Consider the following 27,806-nt stretch of genomic DNA (forward strand, 5'->3'; position numbering starts at 1 on the left):
CGGGAATCAGTATGGTAGGTAGCGGCGTCGTAGCAGTCTCTTCGGGGGTGAATTGGGATCATCCCATCGCTGCCACCACATGTGAGAACTGAAAAGTTACTCACTTCAACACGGTGATAGACGGGGTAAAGATTTTATTGTAGAAACATACATGGCTTTACGGTCCTACATGCGAAGCGCGAGACTTCTCTAGCATGAGGCGGGCAAATACAAAAACATAACTACAATGGAAAAAGAAGAAACAATAACCCGACAGAATGTGACATCCTGCGAGCCAGAAGGAGTGAGCCAACACTAGACCGACTGAACAGCCTAGCATTGACTCGAGAAGGGGTGAGCCAACACCAGACCGATTGAACAGCCTAGCATTGACTCGAGAAGGGGTGAGCCAACACCAGACCGATTGAACAGCCTAGCATTGACTGAAGAAGAACTGCGTTGGGTGGGGTTTTATACAAGTCGAAACAGGGTCAAACGCGGTCACTGACAGTAGAGTCAAGGCTAGCGTGGGTCATAAAACAGAAGGGGGGAATGACTCGTATCGAGGTCAGCGAGAGAGCAATAAACAAACGAGGGAAATGAACTATTTTGCCGATAACTAGAACGCTGACAGCCAATCCTTACAATATGCCTGAATTAAGATTTTTTCAGCGGTGGTTTAATCTAACTGCTATAAGAGCACATCCAATTCTTTATAGTTAATATTTAACTAATAATTTTTCCAATTCCATGTTACTATAGTAATAAATGTTGCTAAAACTTAATCTAAACGTGAAGTGCGACGTGGGGTGGCGGGGCGAAGCCTCCGCCACTCCTAAGTCGCACCACTCATAATATTAACAGATTATTAGTCAATTAGTTATAAAGAATCAATTATGAAAGAGAATAAAGGGAAACAGAATTTTCCAAACGTTATAGTATGTATTAATCTACCATAACCTTTATTTTCTGTCTCTTTAACGTTTAAAAAAATTACCGAAGGATATTACCGAAGGAATCTTGTTTTTGTGTTTACAACATTAGCAGAAGTTAGCTACTGTAGCAAAGTTTTATTGAATTTTCAACATAGCTTAAGTGAATTTCTTTTATGAAGAAGTGAATTTATGCTCTCGAAAGGCCTATTTGAATCTTTTTTTCCCTTCCCAGTTCCCACTGTTTTGCAAAACTGCCCTACCACCGCACAGCGCCGCCAAGCGGTTTAGTTCCAGCCAGGCTTCAGCATGATTTCAGATTTTGGTCTGTTAGCCATATTCCATTGTTTCTCCTGTCATTCTTCTTCATGCCTAAGGTTTTTACACAGCAGATTCTTCATGGGACTCTTCTATATGGGATTTTGGGATTTCGTGTTTCTTTATTTTAAATGTTGGTTACGAAATCCTGTACAACTTAAACTTGTTCCTCTATCTGTTGCACTCAACGAATTTTCCTCCATTGCACTGGCCCGTAAGAGGATCCAACTCATGACCTCCGCGTTATTAGCAAGGCGCTCTAACCAACTGAGCTAACAGGCCTCATATCCATACTCGGCCAAGAACGATAACAAATCGTTAATACACAATCAAATGTAGAGATTATGACAGTGAAGGGATTGGAATCCTTACCTCAGAAGAGACTGGTGCCTTTAACCAGTGTCATAGACCACTCGGCCACACTATCATTATTGGTATTGTTCCCTAAGGTTTTTACACAGCAGATTCTTCATGGGACTCTTCTATATGGGATTTTGGGATTTCGTGTTTCTTTATTTTAAATGTTGGTTACGAAATCCTGTACAACTAAAACTTGTTCCTCTATCTGTTCCACTCAACGACTTTTCCTCCATTGCACTGGCCCGTAAGAGGATCGAACTCATGACCTCCGCGTTATTAGCATGGCGCTCTAACCAACTGAGCTAACAAGCCTCACATCAATACTCGGCCAAGAACGATACAAAATCGTTAATACACAATCAAACGTAGAGATTATGACAGTGAAGTGATTCGAACCCTTGCCTCCGAAGAGACTGGTGCCTAAAACCAGCGCCATAGACCAATCGGCCACACTATCATGTTTGTTATAGTGCTCTAAGGTTTTTACATAGCAGATTCTTCATGGGACTCTTCTATATGGGATTTCGTGTTTCTTTATTTTAAATGTTGGTTACGAAATCCTGTACAACTGAAACTTGTTCCTCTATCTGTTGCAGTCAACGACTTTTCCTCTATTGTACTGGCCCATAAGACGATCGAACTCATGACCTCCGCGTTTTTAGCACGCCTCTCTAACCAACTGAGCTAACAGGCTTCATATCGATACTCGGCCAAAAACGATAAAAAATCGTTAATACACAATCAAATGTAGAGATTATGACAGTGAAGGGATTCGAACCCTTGCCTCCGAAGAGACTGGTGCCTAAAACCAGCACCATAGACCACTCGGCCACACTATCATGTTTGTTATAGTGCCCTAAGGTGTTTACATAGCAGATTCTTCATGGGACTCTTCTAGATGGAAATTCGTGTTTCTTTTTTTAAATGTTGGTTACGAAATCCTTTACAACTTTAACTTGTTCCTCTATCTGTTGCACTCAACGTTTTTTCCTCCATTGCACTGGCCCGTAAGAGGATCGAACTCATGACCTCCGCGTTATTAGCACGGCGCTCTAACCAACTGAGCTAACAGGACTCACATCGATATTCGGCCAAGAACGATAAAAATCGTTAATACACAATCAAATGTAGAGATTATGACAGTGAAGGGATTCGAACCCTTGCCTCCGAAAACACTGATGCCCAAAACCGGCGCCATAGACCACTCGGCCACACTATCATTATCTGTATCGTGCCCTAAGGTTTTTACACAGCAGATTCTTCATGGGACTCTTCTATATGGGATTTCGTGTTTCTTTATTTTAAATGTTGGTTACGAAATCCTTTACAACTGAAAATTGTTCCGCTATCTGTTGCACTCGACGACTTTTCCTCCATTGCACTGGCCCGTAAGAGGATCGAACTCATGACATCCGCGTTATTAGCACCGCGCTCTAACCAACTGAGCTAACAGTCCTCATATCGATATTTTGCCAAGAACGATAAAAAATCGTTAATACACAATCAAATGTAGATATTATGACAGTGAAGGGATTCGAACCCTTGCCTCCGAAGAGACTGGTGCCTAAAACCAGCAACATAGACCACTCGGCCACACTATCATTATTGGTATCGTGCCCTAAGGTTTTTACATAGCAGATTCGTGAAGTGAAAGACAGGAGAAACAACGACGTACTAAGAGTTTGATATCATGCTGAAGCCGGCTGGAACTAAACCGCTTGGCGGCGCTGAGTGGTGGTAGGGCAGTTTTACTTTTTGTGTTTACAACATTGGTAGAAGTTAGCTACTGTAGCAAAGTTTTATTGAATTTTCAACATAGCTTAAGTTAATTTATTTTATGAAGAAGTGAATTTATGTTCTCGAAATGATTATTTGAATCTTTTTTTCCCTTTCCAGTTCCCACTGCTTTGCAAAACTGCCCTACCACCGCAAAGCGCCGCCAAGCGGTTTAGTTCCAGCCAAGCTTCAGCATGATATCAGATTTTGGTCTGTTAGCCTATTCCGTTGTTTCTCCTGTCATTCTTCTTCATGGCAGATTCTTCATGTGACACTTCTATATGGGATTTCGTGTTTCTTTATTTTAAATGTTGGTTACGAAATACTGTACAACTTCAACTTGTTTCTCTATCTGTTGCACTCCACGAAAATTCCTCCATTACACTGGCCCGTAAGAGGATCGAACTCATGACCTCCGCGTTATTAGCACGGCACTCTAACCAACTGAGCTAACAGGCCTCACATCGATACTCGGCCAAGAACGATAAAAAATCGTTAATACACAATCAAATGTAGAGATTATGACAGTGAAGGGATTCGAACCCTTGCCTCCGAAGAGACTGGTGCCTAAAACCGGCGCCATAGACCACTCGGCCACACTATCATTAATGGTATCGTGCCCTAAGGTTTTTACATAGCAGATTCTTCATGGGACTCTTCTATATGGGATTTGGTGTTTCTTTATTTTAAATTCTGGTTACGAAATCCTGTACAACTGAAACTTGTTCCTCTATCTGTTGCACTCAAGGACTTTTCTTCCATTGCACTGGTCCGTAAGAGGATCGAACTCATGACCTACGCGTTATTAGCACGGCGCTCTAACCAACTGAGCTAACAGGCCTCACATCGATACTCGGCCAAGAACGATAACAAATCGTTAATACACAATCAAATGTAGAGATTATGACAGTGAAGGGATGGGAATCCTTGCCTCAGAAGAAACTGGTGCCTTTAACCAGCGCCATAGACCACTCGGCCACACTATCATTATTGGTATTGTTCCCTAAGGTATTTACACAGCAGATTCTTCATGGGACTCTTCTAGATGGGAATTCGTGTTTCTTTTTTTTTGTTGGTTACGAAATCCTGTACAACTTAAACTTGTTCCTCTATCTGTTGCACTCAACGAATTTTCCTCCATTGCACTGGCCCGTAAGAGGATCGAACTCATGACCTCCGCGTTATTAGCACGGCGCTCTAACCAACTGAGCTAACAGGACTGAGGACTCTTATCGTTATTTGGCCAAGAATGAAAAAAAATCGTTAATACACAATCAAATGTAGAGATTATGACTAAGGTGCCCTAAGGTTTTTACATAGCAGATTCTTCATGAAATTCTTCTAGAAGGGAATTCGTGTTTCTTTTTTTTTTAAATGTTGGTAACGAAATCCTGTACAACTTAAACTTGTTCCTCTATCTCTTGCACTCAACGAAAATTCCTCCATTACACTGTCCCGTAAGAGGATCGAACTCATGACCTCCGCGTTATTAGCACGGCGCTCTAACCAACTGAGCTAACAGGCCCCTTTTCGATACTCGGCCAAGAACGATAAAAAATCGTTAATACATAATCAAACGTAGAGATTATGACAGTGAAGGGATTAGAACCCTTGCCTACGAAGAGACTGGTGCCTAAACCAGTGCCATAGACCACTCGTCCACACTATCATTATTGGTATCGTGCCCTAAGGTTTTTACACAGCAGATTCTTCATCAGACTCTTCTAGATGGGAATTCGTGTTTCTTTTTTTTAAATGTTGGTTACGAAATCCTGTACAACTGAAACTTGTTCCTCTATCTGTTGCACTCAACGAATATTCCTCCATTGCACTGGCCCGTAAGAGGATCCAATTCATGAACTCCACGTTATTAGCAAGGCGCTCTAACCAACTGAGCTAACAGGCCTCATATCGATATTTGGCTAAGAACGATAAAAAATCGTTAATACACAATCAAATGTAGAGATTATGAAAGTGAAGGGATTCGAACCCTTGCCTCCGAAGAGACTGGTGCCTAAAACCAGCGCCATAGACTATCATGATTATTATTGTGCCTTTAGGTTTTTTAACAGCAGATTCTTCATGGGACTCTTCTAGATGGGAATTCGTGTTTCTTTTTTTTTTAATGTTGGTTACGAAATCCTTTACAACTTAAACTTGTTCCTCTATCTGTTGCACTCAACCACTTTTCCTCCATTACACTGGCCCGTAAGAGGATCGAACTCATGACCTCCGCGTTATTAGCACGGCGTTCTAACCAACTGAGGTAACAGGCATCGCATTAATACTTTGCCAAGAACGATACAAAATCTTTAATACACAATCAAATGTAGAGATTATGACAGTGAAGGGATTGGAATCCTTACCTCAGAAGAGACTGGTGCCTTTAACCAGTGTCATAGACCACTCGGCCACACTATCATTATTGGTATTGTTCCCTAAGGTTTTTACACAGCAGATTCTTCATGGGACTCTTCTATATGGGATTTTGGGATTTCGTGTTTCTTTATTTTAAATGTTGGTTACGAAATCCTGTACAACTAAAACTTGTTCCTCTATCTGTTCCACTCAACGACTTTTCCTCCATTGCACTGGCCCGTAAGAGGATCGAACTCATGACCTCCGCGTTATTAGCATGGCGCTCTAACCAACTGAGCTAACAAGCCTCACATCAATACTCGGCCAAGAACGATTCAAAATCGTTTATACACAATCAAATGTAGAGATTATGAAGAGATTCGAACCCTTGCCTCAGAAGAGACTGGTGCCTAAAACCAGCGCCATAGACCACTCGGCCACACTATCATTATTGGTATCGTGCCCTAAGGTTTTTACATAGCAGATTCTTCATGGGACTCTTCTATATGGGATTTCGTGTTTCTTTATTTTAAATGTTGGTTACGAAATCCTGTACAACTGAAACTTGTTCCTCTATCTGTTGCACTCAACGACTTTTCCTCTATTGCAATGGCCCGTAAGAGGATCGAACTCATGACCTCTACGTTATTAGCACGGCGCTCTAACCAACTGAGCTAACAGGCCTCATATCGATCCTCGGCCAAGAACGATAAAAAATCGTTAATACACAATCAAATGTAGAGATTATGACAGTGAAGGGATTCGAACCCTTGCCTCCGAAGAGACTGGTGCCTAAAACCAGCGCCATAGACCACTCGGCCACACTATCATGTTTGTTATAGTGCCCTAAGGTTTTTAAATAGCAGATTCTTCATGGGACTCTTCTAGATGCGAACTCGTGTTTCTTTTTTTTTAAATGTTGATTACGACACCCTTCACAACTTAAATTTGTTCCTCTATCTGTTGTACTCAACGACGTTTCCTCCAATGCACTGGCCCGTAAGAGGATCGAACTCATGACCTCCGCGTTATTAGCACGGCGCTCTAACCAACTGAGCTAACATGCCTCACATCGATACTCGGCCAAGAACGATAAAAAATCGTTAATACACAATCAAATGTAGAGATTATGACAGTGAAGGGATTCGAACCCTTGCCTCCGAAGAGACTGGTGCCTTAAACCAGCGCCATAGACCAATCGGCCACACTATCATGTTTGTTATAGTGCCCTAAGGTGTTTACATAGCAGATTCTTCATGGGACTCTTCTAGATGCGAACTCGTGTTTCTTTTTTTTTTAATGTTGATTACGACACCCTTAACAACTTAAATTTGTTTCCCTATCTGTTGTACTCAACGACGTTTCCTCCATTGCACTGGCCCGTAAGAGGATCGAACTCATGACCTCCGCGTTATTAGCACGGCGCTCTAACCAACTGAGCTAACAGGCCTCACATCAATACTCGGCCAAGAACGATACAAAATCGTTTATACACAATCAAATGTAGAGATTATGAAGAGATTCGAACCCTTGCCTCAGAAGAGACTGGTGCCTAAAACCAGCGCCATTGACCACTCGGCCACATTATCATTATTAGTATCGTTCCCTAAGGTTTTTACATAGCAGATTCTTCATGGGACTCTTCTAGATAGAATTCGTGTTTCTTTTTTTAAATGTTGGTTACGAAATCCTTTACAACTTAAACTTGTTCCTCTATCTGTTGCACTCAACGACTTTTCCTCCATTGCACTGGCCCGTAAGAGGATCGAACTCATGACCTCCGCGTTATTAGCACGGCGCTCTAACCAACTGAGCTAACAGGCCTCACATCAATACTCGGCCAAGAACGATAAAAAATCGTTAATACACAATCAAATGTAGAGATTATGACAGTGAAGGGATTCGAACCCTTGCCTCCGAAGAGACTGGTGCCTAAAACCAGCGCCATAGACCACTCGGCCACACTATCATGTTTGTTTTAGTGCCCTAAGGTTTTTAGATAGCAGATTCTTCATGGGACTCTTCTAGATGCGAACTCGTGTTTCTTTTTTTTTTAATGTTGATTACGACATCCTTAACAACTTAAACTTGTTCCTCTATCTGTTGTACTCAACGACGTTTCCTCCATTGCACTGGCCCGTGAGAGGATCAAACTCATGACCTCAGCGTTATTAGCACGGCGCTCTAACCAACTGAGCTAACAGGCCTCACATCAATACTCGGCCAAGAACGACACAAAATCGTTAATACACAATCAAATGTAGAGATTATGAAGGGATTCGAACCCTTGCCTCCAAAGAGACTGGTGCCTAAAACCAGCGCCATAGACCACTCGGCCACACTATCATGTTTGTTATAGTGCCCTAAGGTTTTTACATAGCAGATTCTTCATGGGACTCTTCTATATGGGATTTCATGTTTCTTTATTTTAAATGTTGGTTATGAAATCCTGTACAACTGAAACTTGTTCCTCTATCTGTTGCACTCAACGACTTTTCCTCTATTGCACTGGCCCGTAAGAGGATCGAACTCATGACCTCCGCGTTATTAGCACGGCGCTCTAACCAACTGAGCTAACAGGCCTCATATCGATACTCGGCCAAGAACGATAAAAAATCGTTAATACACAATCAAATGTAGAGATTATGACAGTGAAGGGATTCGAACCCTTGCCTCCGAAGAGACTGGTGCCTAAAACCAGCGCCATAGACCACTCGGCCACACTATCATGTTTGTTATAGTGCCCTAAGGTGTTTACATAGCAGATTCTTCATGACTCTCTTCTAGATGCGAACTCGTGTTTCTTTTTTTTTTAATGTTGATTACGACACCCTTAACAACTTAAATTTGTTCCCCTATCTGTTGTACTCAACGACGTTTCCTCCATTGCACTGGCCCGTAAGAGGATCGAACTCATGACCTCCGCGTTATTAGCACGGCGCTCTAACCAACTGAGCTAACAGGCCTCACATCAATACTCGGCCAAGAACGATACAAAATCGTTTATACACAATCAAATGTAGAGATTATGAAGAGATTCGAACCCTTGCCTCAGAAGAGACTGGTGCCTAAAACCAGCGCCATTGACCACTCGGCCACATTATCATTATTGGTATCGTTCCCTAAGGTTTTTACATAGCAGATTCTTCATGGGACTCTTCTAGATAGAATTCGTGTTTCTTTTTTTAAATGTTGGTTACGAAATCCTTTACAACTTAAACTTGTTCCTCTATCTGTTGCACTCAACGACTTTTCCTCCATCGCACTGGCCCGTAAGAGGATCGAACTCATGACCTCCGCGTTATTAGCACGGCGCTAGAGCGCCGTGCTAATAACCCAACCAGCTGGGCTAATAACCAACTGAGCTAACAGGCCTCACATCAATACTCGGCCAAGAACGATACAAAATCGTTAATACACAATCAAATGTAGAGATTATGACAGTGAAGGGATTCGAACCCTTGCCTCCGAAGAGACTGGTGCCTAAAACCAGCGCCATAGACCCCTCGGCCACACTATCATTATTGGTATCGTGCCCTAAGGTTTTTACATAGCAGATTCTTCATGGGACTCTTCTATATGGGTTTTCGTGTTTCTTTATTTTAAATGTTGGTTACGAAATCCTGTACGAGTGAAACTTGTTCCTCTATCTGTTACAGTCAACGACTTTTCCTCTATTGCACTGGCCCGTAAGAGGATCGAACTCATGACCTCCGCGTTATTAGCACGCCGCTCTAACCAACTGAGCTAACAGGCCTCATATCGATACTCGGCCAAGAACGATAAAAAATCGTTAATACACAATCAAATGTAGAGATTATGACAGTGAAGGGATTCGAACCCTTGCCTCCGAAGAGACTGGTGCCTAAAACCAGCGCCATAGACCACTCGGCCACACTATCATGTTTGTTATAGTGCCCTAAGGTGTTTACATAGCAGATTCTTCATGACTCTCTTCTAGATGCGAACTCGTGTTTCTTTTTTTTTTAATGTTGATTACGACACCCTTAACAACTTAAATTTGTTCCCCTATCTGTTGTACTCAACGACGTTTCCTCCATTGCACTGGCCCGTAAGAGGATCGAACTCATGACCTCCGCGTTATTAGCACGGCGCTCTAACCAACTGAGCTAACAGGCCTCACATCAATACTCGGCCAAGAACGATACAAAATCGTTTATACACAATCAAATGTAGAGATTATGAAGAGATTCGAACCCTTGCCTCAGAAGAGACTGGTGCCTAAAACCAGCGCCATTGACCACTCGGCCACATTATCATTATTGGTATCGTTCCCTAAGGTTTTTACATAGCAGATTCTTCATGGGACTCTTCTAGATAGAATTCGTGTTTCTTTTTTTAAATGTCGGTTACGAAATCCTTTACAACTTAAACTTGTTCCTCTATCTGTTGCACTCAACGACTTTTCCTCCATCGCACTGGCCCGTAAGAGGATCGAACTCATGACCTCCGCGTTATTAGCACGGCGCTCTAACCAACTGAGCTAACAGGCCTCACATCAATACTCGGCCAAGAACGATACAAAATCGTTAATACACAATCAAATGTAGAGATTATGACAGTGAAGGGATTCGAACCCTTGCCTCCGAAGAGACTGGTGCCTAAAACCAGCGCCATAGACCCCTCGGCCACACTATCATTATTGGTATCGTGCCCTAAGGTTTTTACATAGCAGATTCTTCATGGGACTCTTCTATATGGGTTTTCGTGTTTCTTTATTTTAAATGTTGGTTACGAAATCCTGTACGAGTGAAACTTTTTCCTCTATTGCACTGGCCCGTAAGAGGATCGAACTCATGACCTCCGCGTTATTAGCACGGCGCTCTAACCAACTGAGCTAACAGGCCTCATATCGATACTCGGCCAAGAACGATAAAAAATCGTTAATACACAATCAAATGTAGAGATTATGACAGTGAAGGGATTCGAACCCTTGCCTCCGAAGAGACTGGTGCCTAAAACCAGCGCCATAGACCACTCGGCCACACTATCATGTTTGTTATAGTGCCCTAAGGTGTTTACATAGCAGATTCTTCATGACTCTCTTCTAGATGCGAACTCGTGTTTCTTTTTTTTTTAATGTTGATTACGACACCCTTAACAACTTAAATTTGTTCCCCTATCTGTTGTACTCAACGACGTTTCCTCCATTGCACTGGCCCGTAAGAGGATCGAACTCATGACCTCCGCGTTATTAGCACGGCGCTCTAACCAACTGAGCTAACAGGCCTCACATCAATACTCGGCCAAGAACGATACAAAATCGTTTATACACAATCAAATGTAGAGATTATGAAGAGATTCGAACCCTTGCCTCAGAAGAGACTGGTGCCTAAAACCAGCGCCATTGACCACTCGGCCACATTATCATTATTGGTATCGTTCCCTAAGGTTTTTACATAGCAGATTCTTCATGGGACTCTTCTAGATAGAATTCGTGTTTCTTTTTTTAAATGTCGGTTACGAAATCCTTTACAACTTAAACTTGTTCCTCTATCTGTTGCACTCAACGACTTTTCCTCCATCGCACTGGCCCGTAAGAGGATCGAACTCATGACCTCCGCGTTATTAGCACGGCGCTCTAACCAACTGAGCTAACAGGCCTCACATCAATACTCGGCCAAGAACGATACAAAATCGTTAATACACAATCAAATGTAGAGATTATGACAGTGAAGGGATTCGAACCCTTGCCTCCGAAGAGACTGGTGCCTAAAACCAGCGCCATAGACCCCTCGGCCACACTATCATTATTGGTATCGTGCCCTAAGGTTTTTACATAGCAGATTCTTCATGGGACTCTTCTATATGGGTTTTCGTGTTTCTTTATTTTAAATGTTGGTTACGAAATCCTGTACGAGTGAAACTTGTTCCTCTATCTGTTACAGTCAACGACTTTTCCTCTATTGCACTGGCCCGTAAGAGGATCGAACTCATGACCTCCGCGTTATTAGCACGGCGCTCTAACCAACTGAGCTAACAGGCCTCATATCGATACTCGGCCAAGAACGATAAAAAATCGTTAATACACAATCAAATGTAGAGATTATGACAGTGAAGGGATTCGAACCCTTGCCTCCGAAGAGACTGGTGCCTAAAACCAGCGCCATAGACCACTCGGCCACACTATCATGTTTGTTATAGTGCCCTAAGGTGTTTACATAGCAGATTCTTCATGACTCTCTTCTAGATGCGAACTCGTGTTTCTTTTTTTTTAATGTTGATTACGACACCCTTAACAACTTAAATTTGTTCCCCTATCTGTTGTACTCAACGACGTTTCCTCCATTGCACTGGCCCGTAAGAGGATCGAACTCATGACCTCCGCGTTATTAGCACGGCGCTCTAACCAACTGAGCTAACAGGCCTCACATCAATACTCGGCCAAGAACGATACAAAATCGTTTATACACAATCAAATGTAGAGATTATGAAGAGATTCGAACCCTTGCCTCAGAAGAGACTGGTGCCTAAAACCAGCGCCATTGACCACTCGGCCACATTATCATTATTGGTATCGTTCCCTAAGGTTTTTACATAGCAGATTCTTCATGGGACTCTTCTAGATAGAATTCGTGTTTCTTTTTTTAAATGTTGGTTACGAAATCCTTTACAACTTAAACTTGTTCCTCTATCTGTTGCACTCAACGACTTTTCCTCCATTGCACTGGCCCGTAAGAGGATCGAACTCATGACCTCCGCGTTATTAGCACGGCGCTCTAACCAACTGAGCTAACAGGCCTCACATCAATACTCGGCCAAGAACGATACAAAATCGTTAATACACAATCAAATGTAGAGATTATGACAGTGAAGGGATTCGAACCCTTGCCTCCGAAGAGACTGGTGCCTAAAACCAGCGCCATAGACCCCTCGGCCACACTATCATTATTGGTATCGTGCCCTAAGGTTTTTACATAGCAGATTCTTCATGGGACTCTTCTATATGGGTTTTCGTGTTTCTTTATTTTAAATGTTGGTTACGAAATCCTGTACGAGTGAAACTTTTTCCTCTATTGCACTGGCCCGTAAGAGGATCGAACTCATGACCTCCGCGTTATTAGCACGGCGCTCTAACCAACTGAGCTAACAGGCCTCATATCGATACTCGGCCAAGAACGATAAAAAATCGTTAATACACAATCAAATGTAGAGATTATGACAGTGAAGGGATTCGAACCCTTGCCTCCGAAGAGACTGGTGCCTAAAACCAGCGCCATAGACCACTCGGCCACACTATCATGTTTGTTATAGTGCCCTAAGGTGTTTACATAGCAGATTCTTCATGACTCTCTTCTAGATGCGAACTCGTGTTTCTTTTTTTTTTAATGTTGATTACGACACCCTTAACAACTTAAATTTGTTCCCCTATCTGTTGTACTCAACGACGTTTCCTCCATTGCACTGGCCCGTAAGAGGATCGAACTCATGACCTCCGCGTTATTAGCACGGCGCTCTAACCAACTGAGCTAACAGGCCTCACATCAATACTCGGCCAAGAACGATACAAAATCGTTTATACACAATCAAATGTAGAGATTATGAAGAGATTCGAACCCTTGCCTCAGAAGAGACTGGTGCCTAAAACCAGCGCCATTGACCACTCGGCCACATTATCATTATTGGTATCGTTCCCTAAGGTTTTTACATAGCAGATTCTTCATGGGACTCTTCTAGATAGAATTCGTGTTTCTTTTTTTAAATGTCGGTTACGAAATCCTTTACAACTTAAACTTGTTCCTCTATCTGTTGCACTCAACGACTTTTCCTCCATCGCACTGGCCCGTAAGAGGATCGAACTCATGACCTCCGCGTTATTAGCACGGCGCTCTAACCAACTGAGCTAACAGGCCTCACATCAATACTCGGCCAAGAACGATACAAAATCGTTAATACACAATCAAATGTAGAGATTATGACAGTGAAGGGATTCGAACCCTTGCCTCCGAAGAGACTGGTGCCTAAAACCAGCGCCATAGACCCCTCGGCCACACTATCATTATTGGTATCGTGCCCTAAGGTTTTTACATAGCAGATTCTTCATGGGACTCTTCTATATGGGTTTTCGTGTTTCTTTATTTTAAATGTTGGTTACGAAATCCTGTACGAGTGAAACTTGTTCCTCTATCTGTTACAGTCAACGACTTTTCCTCTATTGCACTGGCCCGTAAGAGGATCGAACTCATGACCTCCGCGTTATTAGCACGGCGCTCTAACCAACTGAGCTAACAGGCCTCATATCGATACTCGGCCAAGAACGATAAAAAATCGTTAATACACAATCAAATGTAGAGATTATGACAGTGAAGGGATTCGAACCCTTGCCTCCGAAGAGACTGGTGCCTAAAACCAGCGCCATAGACCACTCGGCCACACTATCATGTTTGTTATAGTGCCCTAAGGTGTTTACATAGCAGATTCTTCATGACTCTCTTCTAGATGCGAACTCGTGTTTCTTTTTTTTTAATGTTGATTACGACACCCTTAACAACTTAAATTTGTTCCCCTATCTGTTGTACTCAACGACGTTTCCTCCATTGCACTGGCCCGTAAGAGGATCGAACTCATGACCTCCGCGTTATTAGCACGGCGCTCTAACCAACTGAGCTAACAGGCCTCACATCAATACTCGGCCAAGAACGATACAAAATCGTTTATACACAATCAAATGTAGAGATTATGAAGAGATTCGAACCCTTGCCTCAGAAGAGACTGGTGCCTAAAACCAGCGCCATTGACCACTCGGCCACATTATCATTATTGGTATCGTTCCCTAAGGTTTTTACATAGCAGATTCTTCATGGGACTCTTCTAGATAGAATTCGTGTTTCTTTTTTTAAATGTTGGTTACGAAATCCTTTACAACTTAAACTTGTTCCTCTATCTGTTGCACTCAACGACTTTTCCTCCATTGCACTGGCCCGTAAGAGGATCGAACTCATGACCTCCGCGTTATTAGCACGGCGCTCTAACCAACTGAGCTAACAGGCCTCACATCAATACTCGGCCAAGAACGATACAAAATCGTTAATACACAATCAAATGTAGAGATTATGACAGTGAAGGGATTCGAACCCTTGCCTCCGAAGAGACTGGTGCCTAAAACCAGCGCCATAGACCACTCGGCCACACTATCATGTTTGTTTTAGTGCCCTAAGGTTTTTAGATAGCAGATTCTTCATGGGACTCTTTTAGATGCGAACTCGTGTTTCTTTTTTTTTAAATGTTGATTACGACATCCTTAACAACTTAAACTTGTTCCTCTATCTGTTGTACTCAACGACGTTTCCTCCATTGCACTGGCCCGTGAGAGGATCAAACTCATGACCTCAGCGTTATTAGCACGGCGCTCTAACCAACTGAGCTAACAGGCCTCACATCAATACTCGGCCAAGAACGACACAAAATCGTTAATACACAACCAAATGTAGAGATTATGAAGGGATTCGAACCCTTGCCTCCAAAGAGACTGGTGCCTAAAACCAGCGCCATAGACCACTCGGCCACACTATCATGTTTGTTATAGTGCCCTAAGGTTTTTACATAGCAGATTCTTCATGGGACTCTTCTATATAGGATTTCATGTTTCTTTATTTTAAATGTTGGTTACGAAATCCTGTACAACTGAAACTTGTTCCTCTATCTGTTGCACTCAACGACTTTTCCTCTATTGCACTGGCCCGTAAGAGGATCGAACTCATGACCTCCGCGTTATTAGCACGGCGCTCTAACCAACTGAGCTAACAGGCCTCATATCGATACTCGGCCAAGAACGATAAAAAATCGTTAATACACAATCAAATGTAGAGATTATGACAGTGAAGGGATTCGAACCCTTGCCTCCGAAGAGACTGGTGCCTAAAACCAGCGCCATAGACCACTCGGCCACACTATCATGTTTTTTAGTGCCCTAAGGTGTTTACATAGCAGATTCTTCATGGGACTCTTCTAGATGCGAACTCGTGTTTCTTTTTTTTTAAATGTTGATTACGACATCCTTATTAACTTAAACTTGTTCCTCTATCTGTTGTACTCAACGACGTTTCCTCCATTGCACTGGCCCGCAAGAGGATCGAACTCATGACCTCCGCGTTATTAGCACGGCGCTCTAACCAACTGAGCTAACAGGCCTAACATCGATACTCGGCCAAGAACGATAAAAAATCGTTAATACACAATCAAATGTAGAGATTATGAAAGTGAAGGGATTCGAACCCTTGCCTCCGAAGAGACTGGTGCCTAAAACCAGCGCCATAGACCACTCGGCCACACTATCATTATTGGTATCGTGCCCTAAGGTTTTTACATAGCAGATTCTTCATGGGACTCTTCTATATGGGATTTCGTGTTTCTTTATTTTAAATGTTGGTTACGAAATCCTGTACAACTGAAACTTGTTCCTCTATCTGTTGCACTCAACGACTTTTCCTCTATTGCACTGGCCCGAAAGAGGATCGAACTCATGACCTCTACGTTATTAGCACGGCGCTCTAACCAACTGAGCTAACAGGCCTCATATCGATCTTCGGCCAAGAACGATAAAAAATCGTTAATACACAATCAAATGTAGAGATTATGACAGTGAAGGGATTCGAACCCTTGCCTCCGAAGAGACTGGTGCCTAAAACCAGCGCCATAGACCACTCGGCCACACTATCATGTTTGTTATAGTGCCCTAAGGTTTTTATATAGAAGATTCGTCATGGGACTCTTCTAGATGCGAACTCGTGTTTCTTTTTTTTTAATGTTGATTACGACATCCTTAACAACTTAAACTTGTTCCTCTATCTGTTGTACTCAACAACGTTTCCTCCATTGCACTGGCCCGGAAGAGGATCGAACTCATGACCTCCGCGTTATTAGCACGGCGCTCTAACCAACTGAGCTAACAGGCCTCACATCAATGCTCGGCCAAGAACGATACAAAATCGTTTATACACAATCAAATGTAGAGATTATGAAGGGATTCGAACCCTTGCCTCAGAAGAGACTGGTGCCTAAAACCAGCGCCATAGACCACTCGGCCACATTATCATTATTGGTATTGTGCCCTAAGGTTTTTACATAGCAGATTCTTCTTGGGACTCTTCTATATGGGATTTCGTGTTCCTTATTTTAAATGTTGGTTACGAAATCCTGTGCAACTGAAACTTGTTCCTCTATCTGTTGCACTCAACGAATTTTCCTCTATTGCACTGGCCCGTAAGAGGTTCGAACTCATGACCTCCGGGTTTTAGCACGGCGCTCTAACCAACTGAGCTAACAGGCCTCATATCGATACTCGACCAAGAACGATAAAAAATCGTTAATACACAATCAAATGTAGAGATTATGACAGTGAAGGGATTCGAACCCTTGCCTCCGAAGAGACTGGTGCCTAAAACCAGCGCCATAGACCACTCGGCCACATTATCAATATTGGTATCGTGCCCTAAGGTTTTTACATAGCAGATTCTTCATGGGACTCTTCTAGATGCGAACTAGTGTTTCTTTTTTTTTTAATGTTGATTACGACATCCTTAACAACTTAAACTTGTTCCTCTATCAGTTGTACTCAACGACGTTTCCTCCATTGCACTGACCCGTGAGGGGATCGAACTCATGACCTCCGCGTTATTAGCAAGGCGCTCTAACCAACTGAGCTAACATGCCTCACATCAATACTCGGCCAAGAACGACACAAAATCGTTAATACACAATCAAATGTAAAGATTATGAAGGGATTCGAACCCTTGCCTCCGAAGAGACTGGTGCCTAAAACCAGCGCCATAGACCACTCGGCCACACTATCATGTTTGTTATAGTGCCCTAAGGTTTTTACATAACAGATTCTTCATGGGACTCTTCTATATGGGATTTCATGTTTCTTTATTTTAAATGTTGGTTACGAAATCCTGTACAACTGAAACTTGTTCCTCTATCTGTTGCACTCAACGACTTTTCCTCTATTGCACTGGCCCGTAAGAGGATCGAACTCATGACCTCCGCGTTATTAGCACGGCGCTCTAACCAACTGAGCTAACAGGCCTCATATCGATACTCGGCCAAGAACGATAAAAAATCGGTAATACACAATCAAATGTAGAGATTATGACAGTGAAGGGATTCGAACCCTTGCCTCCGAAGAGACTGGTGCCTTAAACCAGCGCCATAGACCACTCGGCCACACTATCATGTTTGTTATAGTGCCCTAAGGTGTTTACATAGCAGATTCTTCATGGGACTCTTCTATATGGGTTTTCGTGTTTCTTTATTTTAAATGTTGGTTACGAAATCCTGTTCAACTGAAACTTGTTCCTCTATCTGTTGCACTCAACGACTTTTCCTCCATTGCACTGGCCCGCAAGAGGATCGAACTCATGACCTCCGCGTTATTAGCACGGCGCTCTAACCAACTGAGCTAACAGGCCTCATATCGATACTCGGCCAAGAACGATAAAAAATCGTTAATACACAATCAAATGTAGAGATTATGACAGTGAAGGGATTCGAACCCTTGCCTCCGAAGAGACTGGTGCCTAAAACCAGCGCCATAGACCACTCGGCCACATTATCATTATTGGTATCGTGCCCTAAGGTTTTTACATAGCAGATTCTTCATGGGACTCTTCTAGATGCGAACTAGTGTTTCTTTTTTTTTTAATGTTGATTACGACATCCTTAACAACTTAAACTTGTTCCTCTATCTGTTGTACTCAACGACGTTTCCTCCATTGCACTGCCCCGTGAGGGGATCGAACTCATGACCTCCGCGTTATTAGCACGGCGCTCTAACCAACTGAGCTAACATGCCTCACATCAATACTCGGCCAAGAACGACACAAAATCGTTAATACACAATCAAATGTAGAGATTATGAAGGGATTCGAACCCTTGCCTTCGAAGAGACTGGTGCCTAAAACCAGCGCCATAGACCACTCGGCCACACTATCATGTTTGTTATAGTGCCCTAAGGTTTTTACATAGCAGATTCTTCATGGGACTCTTCTATATGGGATTGCATGTTTCTTTATTTTAAATGTTGGTTACGAAATCCTGTACAACTGAAACTTGTTCCTCTATCTGTTGCACTCAACGACTTTTCCTCTATTGCACTGGCCCGTAAGAGGATCGAACTCAAGACCTCCGCGTTATTAGCACGGCGCTCTAACCAACTGAGCTAACAGGCCTCATATTGATAGTCGGCCAAGAACGATAAAAAATCGGTAATACACAATCAAATGTAGAGATTATGACAGTGAAGGGATTCGAACCCTTGCCTCCGAAGACACTGGTGCCTAAAACCAGCGCCATAGACCACTCGGCCACATTATCATTATTGGTATCGTGCCCTAAGGTTTTTACAAAGCAGATTCTTCATGGGACTCTTCTATATGGGATTTCGTGTTTCTTTATTTTAAATGTTGGTTACGAAATCCTGTACAACTGAAACTTGTTCCTCAATCTGTTGCACTCAACGACTTTTCGTCTATTGCACTGGCCCGTAAGAGGATCGAACTCATGACTTCCGCGTTATTAGCACAGCGCTCTAACCAACTGAGCTAACAGGCCTCATATCGATAGTCGGCCAAGAACGATAAAAAATCGTTAATACACAATCAAATGTAGAGATTATGACAGTGAAGGGATTCGAACCCTTGCCTCCGAAGAGACTGGTGCCTAAAACCAGCGCCATAGACCACTCGGCCACACTATCATGTTTGTTATAGTGCCCTAAGGTTTTTACATATAAGATTCGTCATGGGACTCTTCTAGATGCGAACTCGTGTTTCTTTTTTTTTTAATGTTGATTACGACATCCTTAACAACTTAAACTTGTTCCTCTATCTGTTGTACTCAACGACGTTTCCTCCATTGCACTGGCCCGGAAGAGGATCGAACTCATGACCTCCGCGTTATTAGCACGGCGCTCTAACAAACTGAGCTAACAGGCCTCACATCAATACTCGGCCAAGAACGATAAAAAATCGTTAATACACAATCAAATGTAGAGATTATGAAGGGATTCGAACCCTTGCCTCAGAAGAGACTGGTGCCTAAAACCAGCGCCATAGACCACTCGGCCACATTATCATTATTGGTATCGTGCCCTAAGGTTTTTACATAGCAGATTCTTCATGGGACTCTTCTATATGGGATTTCGTGTTTCTTTATTTTAAATGTTGGTTACGAAATCCTGTACAACTGAAACTTGTTCTTCTATCTGTTGCAGTCAACGACTTTTCCTCTATTGCACTGGCCCGTAAGACGATCGAACTCATGACCTCCGCGTTATTAGCACGCCTCTCTAACCAACTGAGCTAACAGGCCTCATATCGATACTCGGCCAAGAACGATAAAAAATCGTTAATACACAATCAAATGTAGAGATTATGACAGTGAAGGGATTCGAACCCTTGCCTCCGAACAGACTGGTGCCTAAAACCAGCGCCATAGACCATTCGGCCACACTATCATGTTTGTGATAGTGCCCTAAGGTTTTTACATAGCAGATTCTTCATGGGACTCTTCTATATGGGATTTCGTGTTTCTTTATTTTAAATGTTGGTTACGAAATCCTGTGCAACTGAAACTTGTTCCTCTATCTGTTGCACTCAACGACTTTTCCTCTATTGCACTGGCCCGTAAGAGGATCGAACTCATGACCTCCGGGTTTTAGCACGGCGCTCTAACCAATTGAGCTAACAGGCCTCATATCGATACTCGACCAAGAACGTTAAAAAAACGTTAATACACAATCAAATGTAGAGATTATGACAGTGAAGGGATTCGAACCCTTGCCTCCGAAGAGACTGGTGCCTAAAACCAGCGCCATAGACCACTCGGCCACATTATCAATATTGGTATCGTGCCCTAAGGTTTTTACATAGCAGATTCTTCATGGGACTCTTCTAGATGCGAACTAGTGTTTCTTTTTTTTTAATGTTGATTACGACATCCTTAACAACTTAAACTTGTTCCTCTATCTGTTGTACTCAACGACGTTTCCTCCATTGCACTGACCCGTGAGGGGATCGAACTCATGACCTCCGCGTTATTAGCAAGGCGCTCTAACCAACTGAGCTAACATGCCTCACATCAATACTCGGCCAAGAACGACACAAAATCGTTAATACACAATCAAATGTAGAGATTATGAAGGGATTCGAACCCTTGCCTCCGAAGAGACTGGTGCCTAAAACCAGCGCCATAGACCACTCGGCCACACTATCATGTTTGTTATAGTGCCCTAAGGTTTTTACAAAGCAGATTCTTCATGGGACTCTTCTATATGGGATTTCGTGTTTCTTTATTTTAAATGTTGGTTACGAAATCCTGTACAACTGAAACTTGTTCCTCAATCTGTTGCACTCAACGACTTTTCGTCTATTGCACTGGCCCGTAAGAGGATCGAACTCATGACCTCCGCGTTATTAGCACGGCGCTCTAACCAACTGAGCTAACAGGCCTCATATCGATACTCGGCCAAGAACGATAAAAAATCGTTAATACACAATCAAATGTAGAGATTATGACAGTGAAGGGATTCGAACCCTTGCCTCCGAAGAGACTGGTGCCTAAAACCAGCGCCATAGACCACTCGGCCACACTATCATGTTTGTTATAGTGCCCTAAGGTTTTTACATATAAGATTCGTCATGGGACTCTTCTAGATGCGAACTCGTGTTTCTTTTTTTTTTAAATGTTGATTACGACATCCTTAACAACTTAAACTTGTTCCTCTATCTGTTGTACTCAACGACGTTTCCTCCATTGCACTGACCCGTGAGGGGATCGAACTCATGACCTCCGCGTTATTAGCAAGGCGCTCTAACCAACTGAGCTAACATGCCTCACATCAATACTCGGCCAAGAACGACACAAAATCGTTAATACACAATCAAATGTAGAGATTATGAAGGGATTCGAACCCTTGCCTCCGAAGAGACTGGTGCCTAAAACCATCGCCATAGACCACTCGGCCACACTATCATGTTTGTTATAGTGCCCTAAGGTTTTTACATAGCAGATTCTTCATGGGACTCTTCTAGATAGAATTCGTGTTTCCTTTTTTAAATGTTGGTTACGAAATCCTTTACAACTTAAACTTGTTCCTCTATCTGTTGCACTCAACGACTTTTCCTCCATTGCACTGGCCCGTAAGAGGATCGAACTCATGACCTCCGCGTTATTAGCACGGCGCTCTAACCAACTGAGCTAACAGGCCTCACATCAATACTCGGCCAAGAACGATACAAAATCGTTAATACACAATCAAATGTAGAGATTATGACAGTGAAGGGATTCGAACCCTTGCCTCCGAAGAGACTGGTGCCTAAAACCAGCGCCATAGACCCCTCGGCCACACTATCATTATTGGTATCGTGCCCTAAGGTTTTTACATAGCAGATTCTTCATGGGACTCTTCTATATGGGTTTTCGTGTTTCTTTATTTTAAATGTTGGTTACGAAATCCTGTACGAGTGAAACTTGTTCCTCTATCTGTTACAGTCAACGACTTTTCCTCTATTGCACTGGCCCGTAAGAGGATCGAACTCATGACCTCCGCGTTATTAGCACGCCGCTCTAACCAACTGAGCTACCAGGCCTCATATCGATACTCGGCCAAGAACGATAAAAAATCGTTAATACACAATCAAATGTAGAGATTATGACAGTGAAGGGATTCGAACCCTTGCCTCCGAAGAGACTGGTGCCTAAAACCAGCGCCATAGACCACTCGGCCACACTATCATGTTTGTTATAGTGCCCTAAGGTGTTTACATAGCAGATTCTTCATGGGACTCTTCTAGATGCGAACTCGTGTTTCTTTTTTTTTTAATGTTGATTACGACACCCTTAACAACTTAAATTTGTTCCCCTATCTGTTGTACTCAACGACGTTTCCTCCATTGCACTGGCCCGTAAGAGGATCGAACTCATGACCTCCGCGTTATTAGCACGGCGCTCTAACCAACTGAGCTAACAGGCCTCACATCAATACTCGGCCAAGAACGACACAAAATCGTTAATACACAATCAAATGTAGAGATTATGAAGGGATTCGAACCCTTGCCTCCAAAGAGACTGGTGCCTAAAACCAGCGCCATAGACCACTCGGCCACACTATCATGTTTGTTATAGTGCCCTAAGGTTTTTACATAGCAGATTCTTCATGGGACTCTTCTATATGGGATTTCATGTTTCTTTATTTTAAATGTTGGTTACGAAATCCTGTACAACTGAAACTTGTTCCTCTATCTGTTGCACTCAACGACTTTTCCTCTATTGCACTGCCCCGTAAGAGGATCGAACTCATGACCTCCGCGTTATTAGCACGGCGCTCTAACCAACTGAGCTAACAGGCCTCATATCGATACTCGGCCAAGAACGATAAAAAATCGTTAATACACAATCAAATGTAGAGATTATGACAGTGAAGGGATTCGAACCCTTGCCTCCGAAGAGACTGGTGCCTAAAACCAGCGCCATAGACCACTCGGCCACACTATCATGTTTGTTATAGTGCCCTAAGGTGTTTACATAGCAGATTCTTCATGGGACTCTTCTAGATGCGAACTCGTGTTTCTTTTTTTTTTAAATGTTGATTACGACATCCTTAACAACTTAAACTTGTTCCTCTATCTGTTGTACTCAACGACGTTTCCTCCATTGCACTGACCCGTGAGGGGATCGAACTCATGACCTCCGCGTTATTAGCAAGGCGCTCTAACCAACTGAGCTAACATGCCTCACATCAATACTCGGCCAAGAACGACACAAAATCGTTAATACACAATCAAATGTAGAGATTATGAAGGGATTCGAACCCTTGCCTCCGAAGAGACTGGTGCCTAAAACCATCGCCATAGACCACTCGGCCACACTATCATGTTTGTTATAGTGCCCTAAGGTTTTTACATAGCAGATTCTTCATGGGACTCTTCTAGATAGAATTCGTGTTTCCTTTTTTAAATGTTGGTTACGAAATCCTTTACAACTTAAACTTGTTCCTCTATCTGTTGCACTCAACGACTTTTCCTCCATTGCACTGGCCCGTAAGAGGATCGAACTCATGACCTCCGCGTTATTAGCACGGCGCTCTAACCAACTGAGCTAACAGGCCTCACATCAATACTCGGCCAAGAACGATACAAAATCGTTAATACACAATCAAATGTAGAGATTATGACAGTGAAGGGATTCGAACCCTTGCCTCCGAAGAGACTGGTGCCTAAAACCAGCGCCATAGACCCCTCGGCCACACTATCATTATTGGTATCGTGCCCTAAGGTTTTTACATAGCAGATTCTTCATGGGACTCTTCTATATGGGTTTTCGTGTTTCTTTATTTTAAATGTTGGTTACGAAATCCTGTACGAGTGAAACTTGTTCCTCTATCTGTTACAGTCAACGACTTTTCCTCTATTGCACTGGCCCGTAAGAGGATCGAACTCATGACCTCCGCGTTATTAGCACGCCGCTCTAACCAACTGAGCTACCAGGCCTCATATCGATACTCGGCCAAGAACGATAAAAAATCGTTAATACACAATCAAATGTAGAGATTATGACAGTGAAGGGATTCGAACCCTTGCCTCCGAAGAGACTGGTGCCTAAAACCAGCGCCATAGACCACTCGGCCACACTATCATGTTTGTTATAGTGCCCTAAGGTGTTTACATAGCAGATTCTTCATGGGACTCTTCTAGATGCGAACTCGTGTTTCTTTTTTTTTTAATGTTGATTACGACACCCTTAACAACTTAAATTTGTTCCCCTATCTGTTGTACTCAACGACGTTTCCTCCATTGCACTGGCCCGTAAGAGGATCGAACTCATGACCTCCGCGTTATTAGCACGGCGCTCTAACCAACTGAGCTAACAGGCCTCACATCAATACTCGGCCAAGAACGACACAAAATCGTTAATACACAATCAAATGTAGAGATTATGAAGGGATTCGAACCCTTGCCTCCAAAGAGACTGGTGCCTAAAACCAGCGCCATAGACCACTCGGCCACACTATCATGTTTGTTATAGTGCCCTAAGGTTTTTACATAGCAGATTCTTCATGGGACTCTTCTATATGGGATTTCATGTTTCTTTATTTTAAATGTTGGTTACGAAATCCTGTACAACTGAAACTTGTTCCTCTATCTGTTGCACTCAACGACTTTTCCTCTATTGCACTGCCCCGTAAGAGGATCGAACTCATGACCTCCGCGTTATTAGCACGGCGCTCTAACCAACTGAGCTAACAGGCCTCATATCGATACTCGGCCAAGAACGATAAAAAATCGTTAATACACAATCAAATGTAGAGATTATGACAGTGAAGGGATTCGAACCCTTGCCTCCGAAGAGACTGGTGCCTAAAACCATCGCCATAGACCACTCGGCCACACTATCATGTTTGTTATAGTGCCCTAAGGTGTTTACATAGCAGATTCTTCATGGGACTCTTCTAGATGCGAACTCGTGTTTCTTTTTTTTTAATGTTGATTACGACACCCTTAACAACTTAAATTTGTTCCCCTATCTGTTGTACTCAACGACGTTTCCTCCATTGCACTGGCCCGTAAGAGGATCGAACTCATGACCTCCGCGTTATTAGCACGGCGCTCTAACCAACTGAGCTAACAGGCCTCACATCAATACTCGGCCAAGAACGATACAAAATCGTTTATACACAATCAAATGTAGAGATTATGAAGAGATTCGAACCCTTGCCTCAGAAGAGACTGGTGCCTAAAACCAGCGCCATTGACCACTCGGCCACATTATCATTATTAGTATCGTTCCCTAAGGTTTTTACATAGCAGATTCTTCATGGGACTCTTCTAGATAGAATTCGTGTTTCTTTTTTTAAATGTTGGTTACGAAATCCTTTACAACTTAAACTTGTTCCTCTATCTGTTGCACTCAACGACTTTTCCTCCATTGCACTGGCCCGTAAGAGGATCGAACTCATGACCTCCGCGTTATTAGCACGGCGCTCTAACCAACTGAGCTAACAGGCCTCACATCAATACTCGGCCAAGAACGATAAAAAATCGTTAATACACAATCAAATGTAGAGATTATGACAGTGAAGGGATTCGAACCCTTGCCTCCGAAGAGACTGGTGCCTAAAACCAGCGCCATAGACCACTCGGCCACACTATCATGTTTGTTTTAGTGCCCTAAGGTTTTTAGATAGCAGATTCTTCATGGGACTCTTCTAGATGCGAACTCGTGTTTCTTTTTTTTTTAATGTTGATTACGACATCCTTAACAACTTAAACTTGTTCCTCTATCTGTTGTACTCAACGACGTTTCCTCCATTGCACTGGCCCGTGAGAGGATCAAACTCATGACCTCAGCGTTATTAGCACGGCGCTCTAACCAACTGAGCTAACAGGCCTCACATCAATACTCGGCCAAGAACGACACAAAATCGTTAATACACAATCAAATGTAGAGATTATGAAGGGATTCGAACCCTTGCCTCCAAAGAGACTGGTGCCTAAAACCAGCGCCATAGACCACTCGGCCACACTATCATGTTTGTTATAGTGCCCTAAGGTTTTTACATAGCAGATTCTTCATGGGACTCTTCTATATGGGATTTCATGTTTCTTTATTTTAAATGTTGGTTACGAAATCCTGTACAACTGAAACTTGCTCCTCTATCTATTGCACTCAACGACTTTTCCTCTATTGCACTAGCCCGTAAGAGGATCGAACTCATGACCTCCGCGTTATTAGCACGGCGCTCTAACCAACTGAGCTAACAGGCCTCATATCGATACTCGGCCAAGAACGATAAAAAATCGTTAATACACAATCAAATGTAGAGATTATGACAGTGAAGGGATTCGAACCCTTGCCTCCGAAGAGACTGGTGCCTAAAACCAGCGCCATAGACCACTCGGCCACACTATCATGTTTGTAATAGTGCCCTAAGGTGTTTACATAGCAGATTCTTCATGGGACTCTTCTAGATGCGAACTCGTGTTTCTTTTTTTTTAATGTTGATTACGACACCCTTAACAACTTAAAATTGTTCCCCTATCTGTTGTACTCAACGACGTTTCCTCCATTGCACTGGCCCGTAAGAGGATCGAACTCATGACCTCCGCGTTATTAGCACGGCGCTCTAACCAACTGAGCTAACAGGCCTCACATCAATACTCGGCCAAGAACGATACAAAATCGTTTATACACAATCAAATGTAGAGATTATGAAGAGATTCGAACCCTTGCCTCAGAAGAGACTGGTGCCTAAAACCAGCGCCATTGACCACTCGGCCACATTATCATTATTGGTATCGTTCCCTAAGGTTTTTACATAGCAGATTCTTCATGGGACTCTTCTAGATAGAATTCGTGTTTCTTTTTTTAAATGTTGGTTACGAAATCCTTTACAACTTAAACTTGTTCCTCTATCTGTTGCACTCAACGACTTTTCCTCCATCGCACTGGCCCGTAAGAGGATCGAACTCATGACCTCCGCGTTATTAGCACGGCGCTCTAACCAACTGAGCTAACAGGCCTCACATCAATACTCGGCCAAGAACGATACAAAATCGTTAATACACAATCAAATGTAGAGATTATGACAGTGAAGGGATTCGAACCCTTGCCTCCGAAGAGACTGGTGCCTAAAACCAGCGCCATAGACCACTCGGCCACACTATCATTATTGGTATCGTGCCCTAAGGTTTTTACATAGCAGATTCTTCATGGGACTCTTCTATATGGGTTTTCGTGTTTCTTTATTTTAAATGTTGGTTACGAAATCCTGTACGAGTGAAACTTGTTCCTCTATCTGTTACAGTCAACGACTTTTCCTCTATTGCACTGGCCCGTAAGAGGATCGAACTCATGACCTCCGCGTTATTAGCACGCCGCTCTAACCAACTGAGCTAACAGGCCTCATATCGATACTCGGCCAAGAACGATAAAAAATCGTTAATACACAATCAAATGTAGAGATTATGACAGTGAAGGGATTCGAACCCTTGCCTCCGAAGAGACTGGTGCCTAAAACCAGCGCCATAGACCACTCGGCCACACTATCATGTTTGTTATAGTGCC

At 42.9% G+C, this 27,806-nt stretch overlaps 72 non-coding genes across 72 annotated transcripts; all 72 read right to left on the minus strand.

The window, feature by feature from the left end:
* Nucleotides 1–2,346: 2,346 nt before the first annotated feature.
* Nucleotides 2,347–2,428, minus strand: Trnal-uag. Its single transcript has one exon. It is a non-coding gene; the product is annotated as a tRNA-Leu (tRNA).
* Nucleotides 2,429–3,887: 1,459 nt separating this feature from the next.
* On the minus strand, nt 3,888–3,969 carry Trnal-uag. The gene has a single exon. It is a non-coding gene; the product is annotated as a tRNA-Leu (tRNA).
* A 2,501-nt stretch (nt 3,970–6,470) lies between these two features.
* Nucleotides 6,471–6,552, minus strand: Trnal-uag. The gene has a single exon. It is a non-coding gene; the product is annotated as a tRNA-Leu (tRNA).
* A 547-nt stretch (nt 6,553–7,099) lies between these two features.
* Trnai-aau lies at nt 7,100–7,173 on the minus strand. Its single transcript has one exon. It is a non-coding gene; the product is annotated as a tRNA-Ile (tRNA).
* A 300-nt stretch (nt 7,174–7,473) lies between these two features.
* Trnai-aau lies at nt 7,474–7,547 on the minus strand. Its single transcript has one exon. It is a non-coding gene; the product is annotated as a tRNA-Ile (tRNA).
* A 63-nt stretch (nt 7,548–7,610) lies between these two features.
* Nucleotides 7,611–7,692, minus strand: Trnal-uag. Its single transcript has one exon. It is a non-coding gene; the product is annotated as a tRNA-Leu (tRNA).
* A 295-nt stretch (nt 7,693–7,987) lies between these two features.
* Trnal-uag lies at nt 7,988–8,069 on the minus strand. The gene has a single exon. It is a non-coding gene; the product is annotated as a tRNA-Leu (tRNA).
* A 163-nt stretch (nt 8,070–8,232) lies between these two features.
* Nucleotides 8,233–8,306, minus strand: Trnai-aau. Its single transcript has one exon. It is a non-coding gene; the product is annotated as a tRNA-Ile (tRNA).
* Nucleotides 8,307–8,369: 63 nt separating this feature from the next.
* Nucleotides 8,370–8,451, minus strand: Trnal-uag. The gene has a single exon. It is a non-coding gene; the product is annotated as a tRNA-Leu (tRNA).
* A 164-nt stretch (nt 8,452–8,615) lies between these two features.
* On the minus strand, nt 8,616–8,689 carry Trnai-aau. The gene has a single exon. It is a non-coding gene; the product is annotated as a tRNA-Ile (tRNA).
* A 472-nt stretch (nt 8,690–9,161) lies between these two features.
* On the minus strand, nt 9,162–9,243 carry Trnal-uag. The gene has a single exon. It is a non-coding gene; the product is annotated as a tRNA-Leu (tRNA).
* Nucleotides 9,244–9,543: 300 nt separating this feature from the next.
* On the minus strand, nt 9,544–9,625 carry Trnal-uag. Its single transcript has one exon. It is a non-coding gene; the product is annotated as a tRNA-Leu (tRNA).
* Nucleotides 9,626–9,789: 164 nt separating this feature from the next.
* On the minus strand, nt 9,790–9,863 carry Trnai-aau. Its single transcript has one exon. It is a non-coding gene; the product is annotated as a tRNA-Ile (tRNA).
* A 300-nt stretch (nt 9,864–10,163) lies between these two features.
* Trnai-aau lies at nt 10,164–10,237 on the minus strand. The gene has a single exon. It is a non-coding gene; the product is annotated as a tRNA-Ile (tRNA).
* A 63-nt stretch (nt 10,238–10,300) lies between these two features.
* On the minus strand, nt 10,301–10,382 carry Trnal-uag. Its single transcript has one exon. It is a non-coding gene; the product is annotated as a tRNA-Leu (tRNA).
* Nucleotides 10,383–10,517: 135 nt separating this feature from the next.
* Nucleotides 10,518–10,591, minus strand: Trnai-aau. The gene has a single exon. It is a non-coding gene; the product is annotated as a tRNA-Ile (tRNA).
* A 63-nt stretch (nt 10,592–10,654) lies between these two features.
* Trnal-uag lies at nt 10,655–10,736 on the minus strand. The gene has a single exon. It is a non-coding gene; the product is annotated as a tRNA-Leu (tRNA).
* A 164-nt stretch (nt 10,737–10,900) lies between these two features.
* Trnai-aau lies at nt 10,901–10,974 on the minus strand. The gene has a single exon. It is a non-coding gene; the product is annotated as a tRNA-Ile (tRNA).
* Nucleotides 10,975–11,274: 300 nt separating this feature from the next.
* On the minus strand, nt 11,275–11,348 carry Trnai-aau. Its single transcript has one exon. It is a non-coding gene; the product is annotated as a tRNA-Ile (tRNA).
* A 63-nt stretch (nt 11,349–11,411) lies between these two features.
* Trnal-uag lies at nt 11,412–11,493 on the minus strand. The gene has a single exon. It is a non-coding gene; the product is annotated as a tRNA-Leu (tRNA).
* Nucleotides 11,494–11,656: 163 nt separating this feature from the next.
* On the minus strand, nt 11,657–11,730 carry Trnai-aau. The gene has a single exon. It is a non-coding gene; the product is annotated as a tRNA-Ile (tRNA).
* A 63-nt stretch (nt 11,731–11,793) lies between these two features.
* Nucleotides 11,794–11,875, minus strand: Trnal-uag. Its single transcript has one exon. It is a non-coding gene; the product is annotated as a tRNA-Leu (tRNA).
* A 163-nt stretch (nt 11,876–12,038) lies between these two features.
* On the minus strand, nt 12,039–12,112 carry Trnai-aau. Its single transcript has one exon. It is a non-coding gene; the product is annotated as a tRNA-Ile (tRNA).
* A 300-nt stretch (nt 12,113–12,412) lies between these two features.
* Trnai-aau lies at nt 12,413–12,486 on the minus strand. Its single transcript has one exon. It is a non-coding gene; the product is annotated as a tRNA-Ile (tRNA).
* A 63-nt stretch (nt 12,487–12,549) lies between these two features.
* On the minus strand, nt 12,550–12,631 carry Trnal-uag. The gene has a single exon. It is a non-coding gene; the product is annotated as a tRNA-Leu (tRNA).
* A 135-nt stretch (nt 12,632–12,766) lies between these two features.
* On the minus strand, nt 12,767–12,840 carry Trnai-aau. Its single transcript has one exon. It is a non-coding gene; the product is annotated as a tRNA-Ile (tRNA).
* Nucleotides 12,841–12,903: 63 nt separating this feature from the next.
* Trnal-uag lies at nt 12,904–12,985 on the minus strand. Its single transcript has one exon. It is a non-coding gene; the product is annotated as a tRNA-Leu (tRNA).
* Nucleotides 12,986–13,149: 164 nt separating this feature from the next.
* On the minus strand, nt 13,150–13,223 carry Trnai-aau. The gene has a single exon. It is a non-coding gene; the product is annotated as a tRNA-Ile (tRNA).
* Nucleotides 13,224–13,523: 300 nt separating this feature from the next.
* On the minus strand, nt 13,524–13,597 carry Trnai-aau. The gene has a single exon. It is a non-coding gene; the product is annotated as a tRNA-Ile (tRNA).
* A 63-nt stretch (nt 13,598–13,660) lies between these two features.
* Trnal-uag lies at nt 13,661–13,742 on the minus strand. Its single transcript has one exon. It is a non-coding gene; the product is annotated as a tRNA-Leu (tRNA).
* A 163-nt stretch (nt 13,743–13,905) lies between these two features.
* Nucleotides 13,906–13,979, minus strand: Trnai-aau. The gene has a single exon. It is a non-coding gene; the product is annotated as a tRNA-Ile (tRNA).
* Nucleotides 13,980–14,042: 63 nt separating this feature from the next.
* On the minus strand, nt 14,043–14,124 carry Trnal-uag. The gene has a single exon. It is a non-coding gene; the product is annotated as a tRNA-Leu (tRNA).
* A 163-nt stretch (nt 14,125–14,287) lies between these two features.
* Trnai-aau lies at nt 14,288–14,361 on the minus strand. The gene has a single exon. It is a non-coding gene; the product is annotated as a tRNA-Ile (tRNA).
* Nucleotides 14,362–14,661: 300 nt separating this feature from the next.
* Trnai-aau lies at nt 14,662–14,735 on the minus strand. Its single transcript has one exon. It is a non-coding gene; the product is annotated as a tRNA-Ile (tRNA).
* A 63-nt stretch (nt 14,736–14,798) lies between these two features.
* On the minus strand, nt 14,799–14,880 carry Trnal-uag. The gene has a single exon. It is a non-coding gene; the product is annotated as a tRNA-Leu (tRNA).
* Nucleotides 14,881–15,175: 295 nt separating this feature from the next.
* Trnal-uag lies at nt 15,176–15,257 on the minus strand. The gene has a single exon. It is a non-coding gene; the product is annotated as a tRNA-Leu (tRNA).
* A 163-nt stretch (nt 15,258–15,420) lies between these two features.
* Nucleotides 15,421–15,494, minus strand: Trnai-aau. Its single transcript has one exon. It is a non-coding gene; the product is annotated as a tRNA-Ile (tRNA).
* A 63-nt stretch (nt 15,495–15,557) lies between these two features.
* Trnal-uag lies at nt 15,558–15,639 on the minus strand. Its single transcript has one exon. It is a non-coding gene; the product is annotated as a tRNA-Leu (tRNA).
* Nucleotides 15,640–15,938: 299 nt separating this feature from the next.
* On the minus strand, nt 15,939–16,020 carry Trnal-uag. Its single transcript has one exon. It is a non-coding gene; the product is annotated as a tRNA-Leu (tRNA).
* Nucleotides 16,021–16,320: 300 nt separating this feature from the next.
* Nucleotides 16,321–16,402, minus strand: Trnal-uag. Its single transcript has one exon. It is a non-coding gene; the product is annotated as a tRNA-Leu (tRNA).
* A 538-nt stretch (nt 16,403–16,940) lies between these two features.
* Nucleotides 16,941–17,013, minus strand: Trnaf-aaa. Its single transcript has one exon. It is a non-coding gene; the product is annotated as a tRNA-Phe (tRNA).
* A 63-nt stretch (nt 17,014–17,076) lies between these two features.
* Trnal-uag lies at nt 17,077–17,158 on the minus strand. The gene has a single exon. It is a non-coding gene; the product is annotated as a tRNA-Leu (tRNA).
* Nucleotides 17,159–17,698: 540 nt separating this feature from the next.
* On the minus strand, nt 17,699–17,772 carry Trnai-aau. The gene has a single exon. It is a non-coding gene; the product is annotated as a tRNA-Ile (tRNA).
* A 63-nt stretch (nt 17,773–17,835) lies between these two features.
* On the minus strand, nt 17,836–17,917 carry Trnal-aag. The gene has a single exon. It is a non-coding gene; the product is annotated as a tRNA-Leu (tRNA).
* Nucleotides 17,918–18,217: 300 nt separating this feature from the next.
* Nucleotides 18,218–18,299, minus strand: Trnal-uag. Its single transcript has one exon. It is a non-coding gene; the product is annotated as a tRNA-Leu (tRNA).
* A 677-nt stretch (nt 18,300–18,976) lies between these two features.
* Nucleotides 18,977–19,058, minus strand: Trnal-uag. The gene has a single exon. It is a non-coding gene; the product is annotated as a tRNA-Leu (tRNA).
* Nucleotides 19,059–19,358: 300 nt separating this feature from the next.
* On the minus strand, nt 19,359–19,440 carry Trnal-uag. The gene has a single exon. It is a non-coding gene; the product is annotated as a tRNA-Leu (tRNA).
* Nucleotides 19,441–20,362: 922 nt separating this feature from the next.
* Trnaf-aaa lies at nt 20,363–20,435 on the minus strand. The gene has a single exon. It is a non-coding gene; the product is annotated as a tRNA-Phe (tRNA).
* Nucleotides 20,436–20,498: 63 nt separating this feature from the next.
* On the minus strand, nt 20,499–20,580 carry Trnal-uag. The gene has a single exon. It is a non-coding gene; the product is annotated as a tRNA-Leu (tRNA).
* Nucleotides 20,581–21,119: 539 nt separating this feature from the next.
* Trnai-aau lies at nt 21,120–21,193 on the minus strand. The gene has a single exon. It is a non-coding gene; the product is annotated as a tRNA-Ile (tRNA).
* A 63-nt stretch (nt 21,194–21,256) lies between these two features.
* On the minus strand, nt 21,257–21,338 carry Trnal-uag. The gene has a single exon. It is a non-coding gene; the product is annotated as a tRNA-Leu (tRNA).
* Nucleotides 21,339–21,877: 539 nt separating this feature from the next.
* Nucleotides 21,878–21,951, minus strand: Trnai-aau. The gene has a single exon. It is a non-coding gene; the product is annotated as a tRNA-Ile (tRNA).
* A 63-nt stretch (nt 21,952–22,014) lies between these two features.
* Nucleotides 22,015–22,096, minus strand: Trnal-uag. The gene has a single exon. It is a non-coding gene; the product is annotated as a tRNA-Leu (tRNA).
* Nucleotides 22,097–22,396: 300 nt separating this feature from the next.
* Trnal-uag lies at nt 22,397–22,478 on the minus strand. The gene has a single exon. It is a non-coding gene; the product is annotated as a tRNA-Leu (tRNA).
* A 164-nt stretch (nt 22,479–22,642) lies between these two features.
* Nucleotides 22,643–22,716, minus strand: Trnai-aau. Its single transcript has one exon. It is a non-coding gene; the product is annotated as a tRNA-Ile (tRNA).
* A 57-nt stretch (nt 22,717–22,773) lies between these two features.
* On the minus strand, nt 22,774–22,855 carry Trnal-uag. The gene has a single exon. It is a non-coding gene; the product is annotated as a tRNA-Leu (tRNA).
* A 300-nt stretch (nt 22,856–23,155) lies between these two features.
* Nucleotides 23,156–23,237, minus strand: Trnal-uag. The gene has a single exon. It is a non-coding gene; the product is annotated as a tRNA-Leu (tRNA).
* A 539-nt stretch (nt 23,238–23,776) lies between these two features.
* Nucleotides 23,777–23,850, minus strand: Trnai-aau. Its single transcript has one exon. It is a non-coding gene; the product is annotated as a tRNA-Ile (tRNA).
* A 63-nt stretch (nt 23,851–23,913) lies between these two features.
* On the minus strand, nt 23,914–23,995 carry Trnal-uag. Its single transcript has one exon. It is a non-coding gene; the product is annotated as a tRNA-Leu (tRNA).
* A 300-nt stretch (nt 23,996–24,295) lies between these two features.
* Trnal-uag lies at nt 24,296–24,377 on the minus strand. Its single transcript has one exon. It is a non-coding gene; the product is annotated as a tRNA-Leu (tRNA).
* A 164-nt stretch (nt 24,378–24,541) lies between these two features.
* On the minus strand, nt 24,542–24,615 carry Trnai-aau. Its single transcript has one exon. It is a non-coding gene; the product is annotated as a tRNA-Ile (tRNA).
* Nucleotides 24,616–24,672: 57 nt separating this feature from the next.
* Nucleotides 24,673–24,754, minus strand: Trnal-uag. Its single transcript has one exon. It is a non-coding gene; the product is annotated as a tRNA-Leu (tRNA).
* A 300-nt stretch (nt 24,755–25,054) lies between these two features.
* Trnal-uag lies at nt 25,055–25,136 on the minus strand. The gene has a single exon. It is a non-coding gene; the product is annotated as a tRNA-Leu (tRNA).
* A 163-nt stretch (nt 25,137–25,299) lies between these two features.
* Nucleotides 25,300–25,373, minus strand: Trnai-aau. Its single transcript has one exon. It is a non-coding gene; the product is annotated as a tRNA-Ile (tRNA).
* Nucleotides 25,374–25,673: 300 nt separating this feature from the next.
* Nucleotides 25,674–25,747, minus strand: Trnai-aau. The gene has a single exon. It is a non-coding gene; the product is annotated as a tRNA-Ile (tRNA).
* Nucleotides 25,748–25,810: 63 nt separating this feature from the next.
* Nucleotides 25,811–25,892, minus strand: Trnal-uag. The gene has a single exon. It is a non-coding gene; the product is annotated as a tRNA-Leu (tRNA).
* A 295-nt stretch (nt 25,893–26,187) lies between these two features.
* Trnal-uag lies at nt 26,188–26,269 on the minus strand. Its single transcript has one exon. It is a non-coding gene; the product is annotated as a tRNA-Leu (tRNA).
* Nucleotides 26,270–26,569: 300 nt separating this feature from the next.
* Nucleotides 26,570–26,651, minus strand: Trnal-uag. The gene has a single exon. It is a non-coding gene; the product is annotated as a tRNA-Leu (tRNA).
* A 163-nt stretch (nt 26,652–26,814) lies between these two features.
* Nucleotides 26,815–26,888, minus strand: Trnai-aau. The gene has a single exon. It is a non-coding gene; the product is annotated as a tRNA-Ile (tRNA).
* A 300-nt stretch (nt 26,889–27,188) lies between these two features.
* Nucleotides 27,189–27,262, minus strand: Trnai-aau. Its single transcript has one exon. It is a non-coding gene; the product is annotated as a tRNA-Ile (tRNA).
* Nucleotides 27,263–27,325: 63 nt separating this feature from the next.
* Nucleotides 27,326–27,407, minus strand: Trnal-uag. Its single transcript has one exon. It is a non-coding gene; the product is annotated as a tRNA-Leu (tRNA).
* Nucleotides 27,408–27,707: 300 nt separating this feature from the next.
* Nucleotides 27,708–27,789, minus strand: Trnal-uag. The gene has a single exon. It is a non-coding gene; the product is annotated as a tRNA-Leu (tRNA).
* Nucleotides 27,790–27,806: the final 17 nt, after the last annotated feature.

This window comes from Daphnia pulicaria, chromosome 1 (genome assembly GCF_021234035.1).
Source record: "Daphnia pulicaria isolate SC F1-1A chromosome 1, SC_F0-13Bv2, whole genome shotgun sequence".
NCBI classification, from domain to species: Eukaryota; Metazoa; Arthropoda; class Branchiopoda; order Diplostraca; family Daphniidae; genus Daphnia; species Daphnia pulicaria.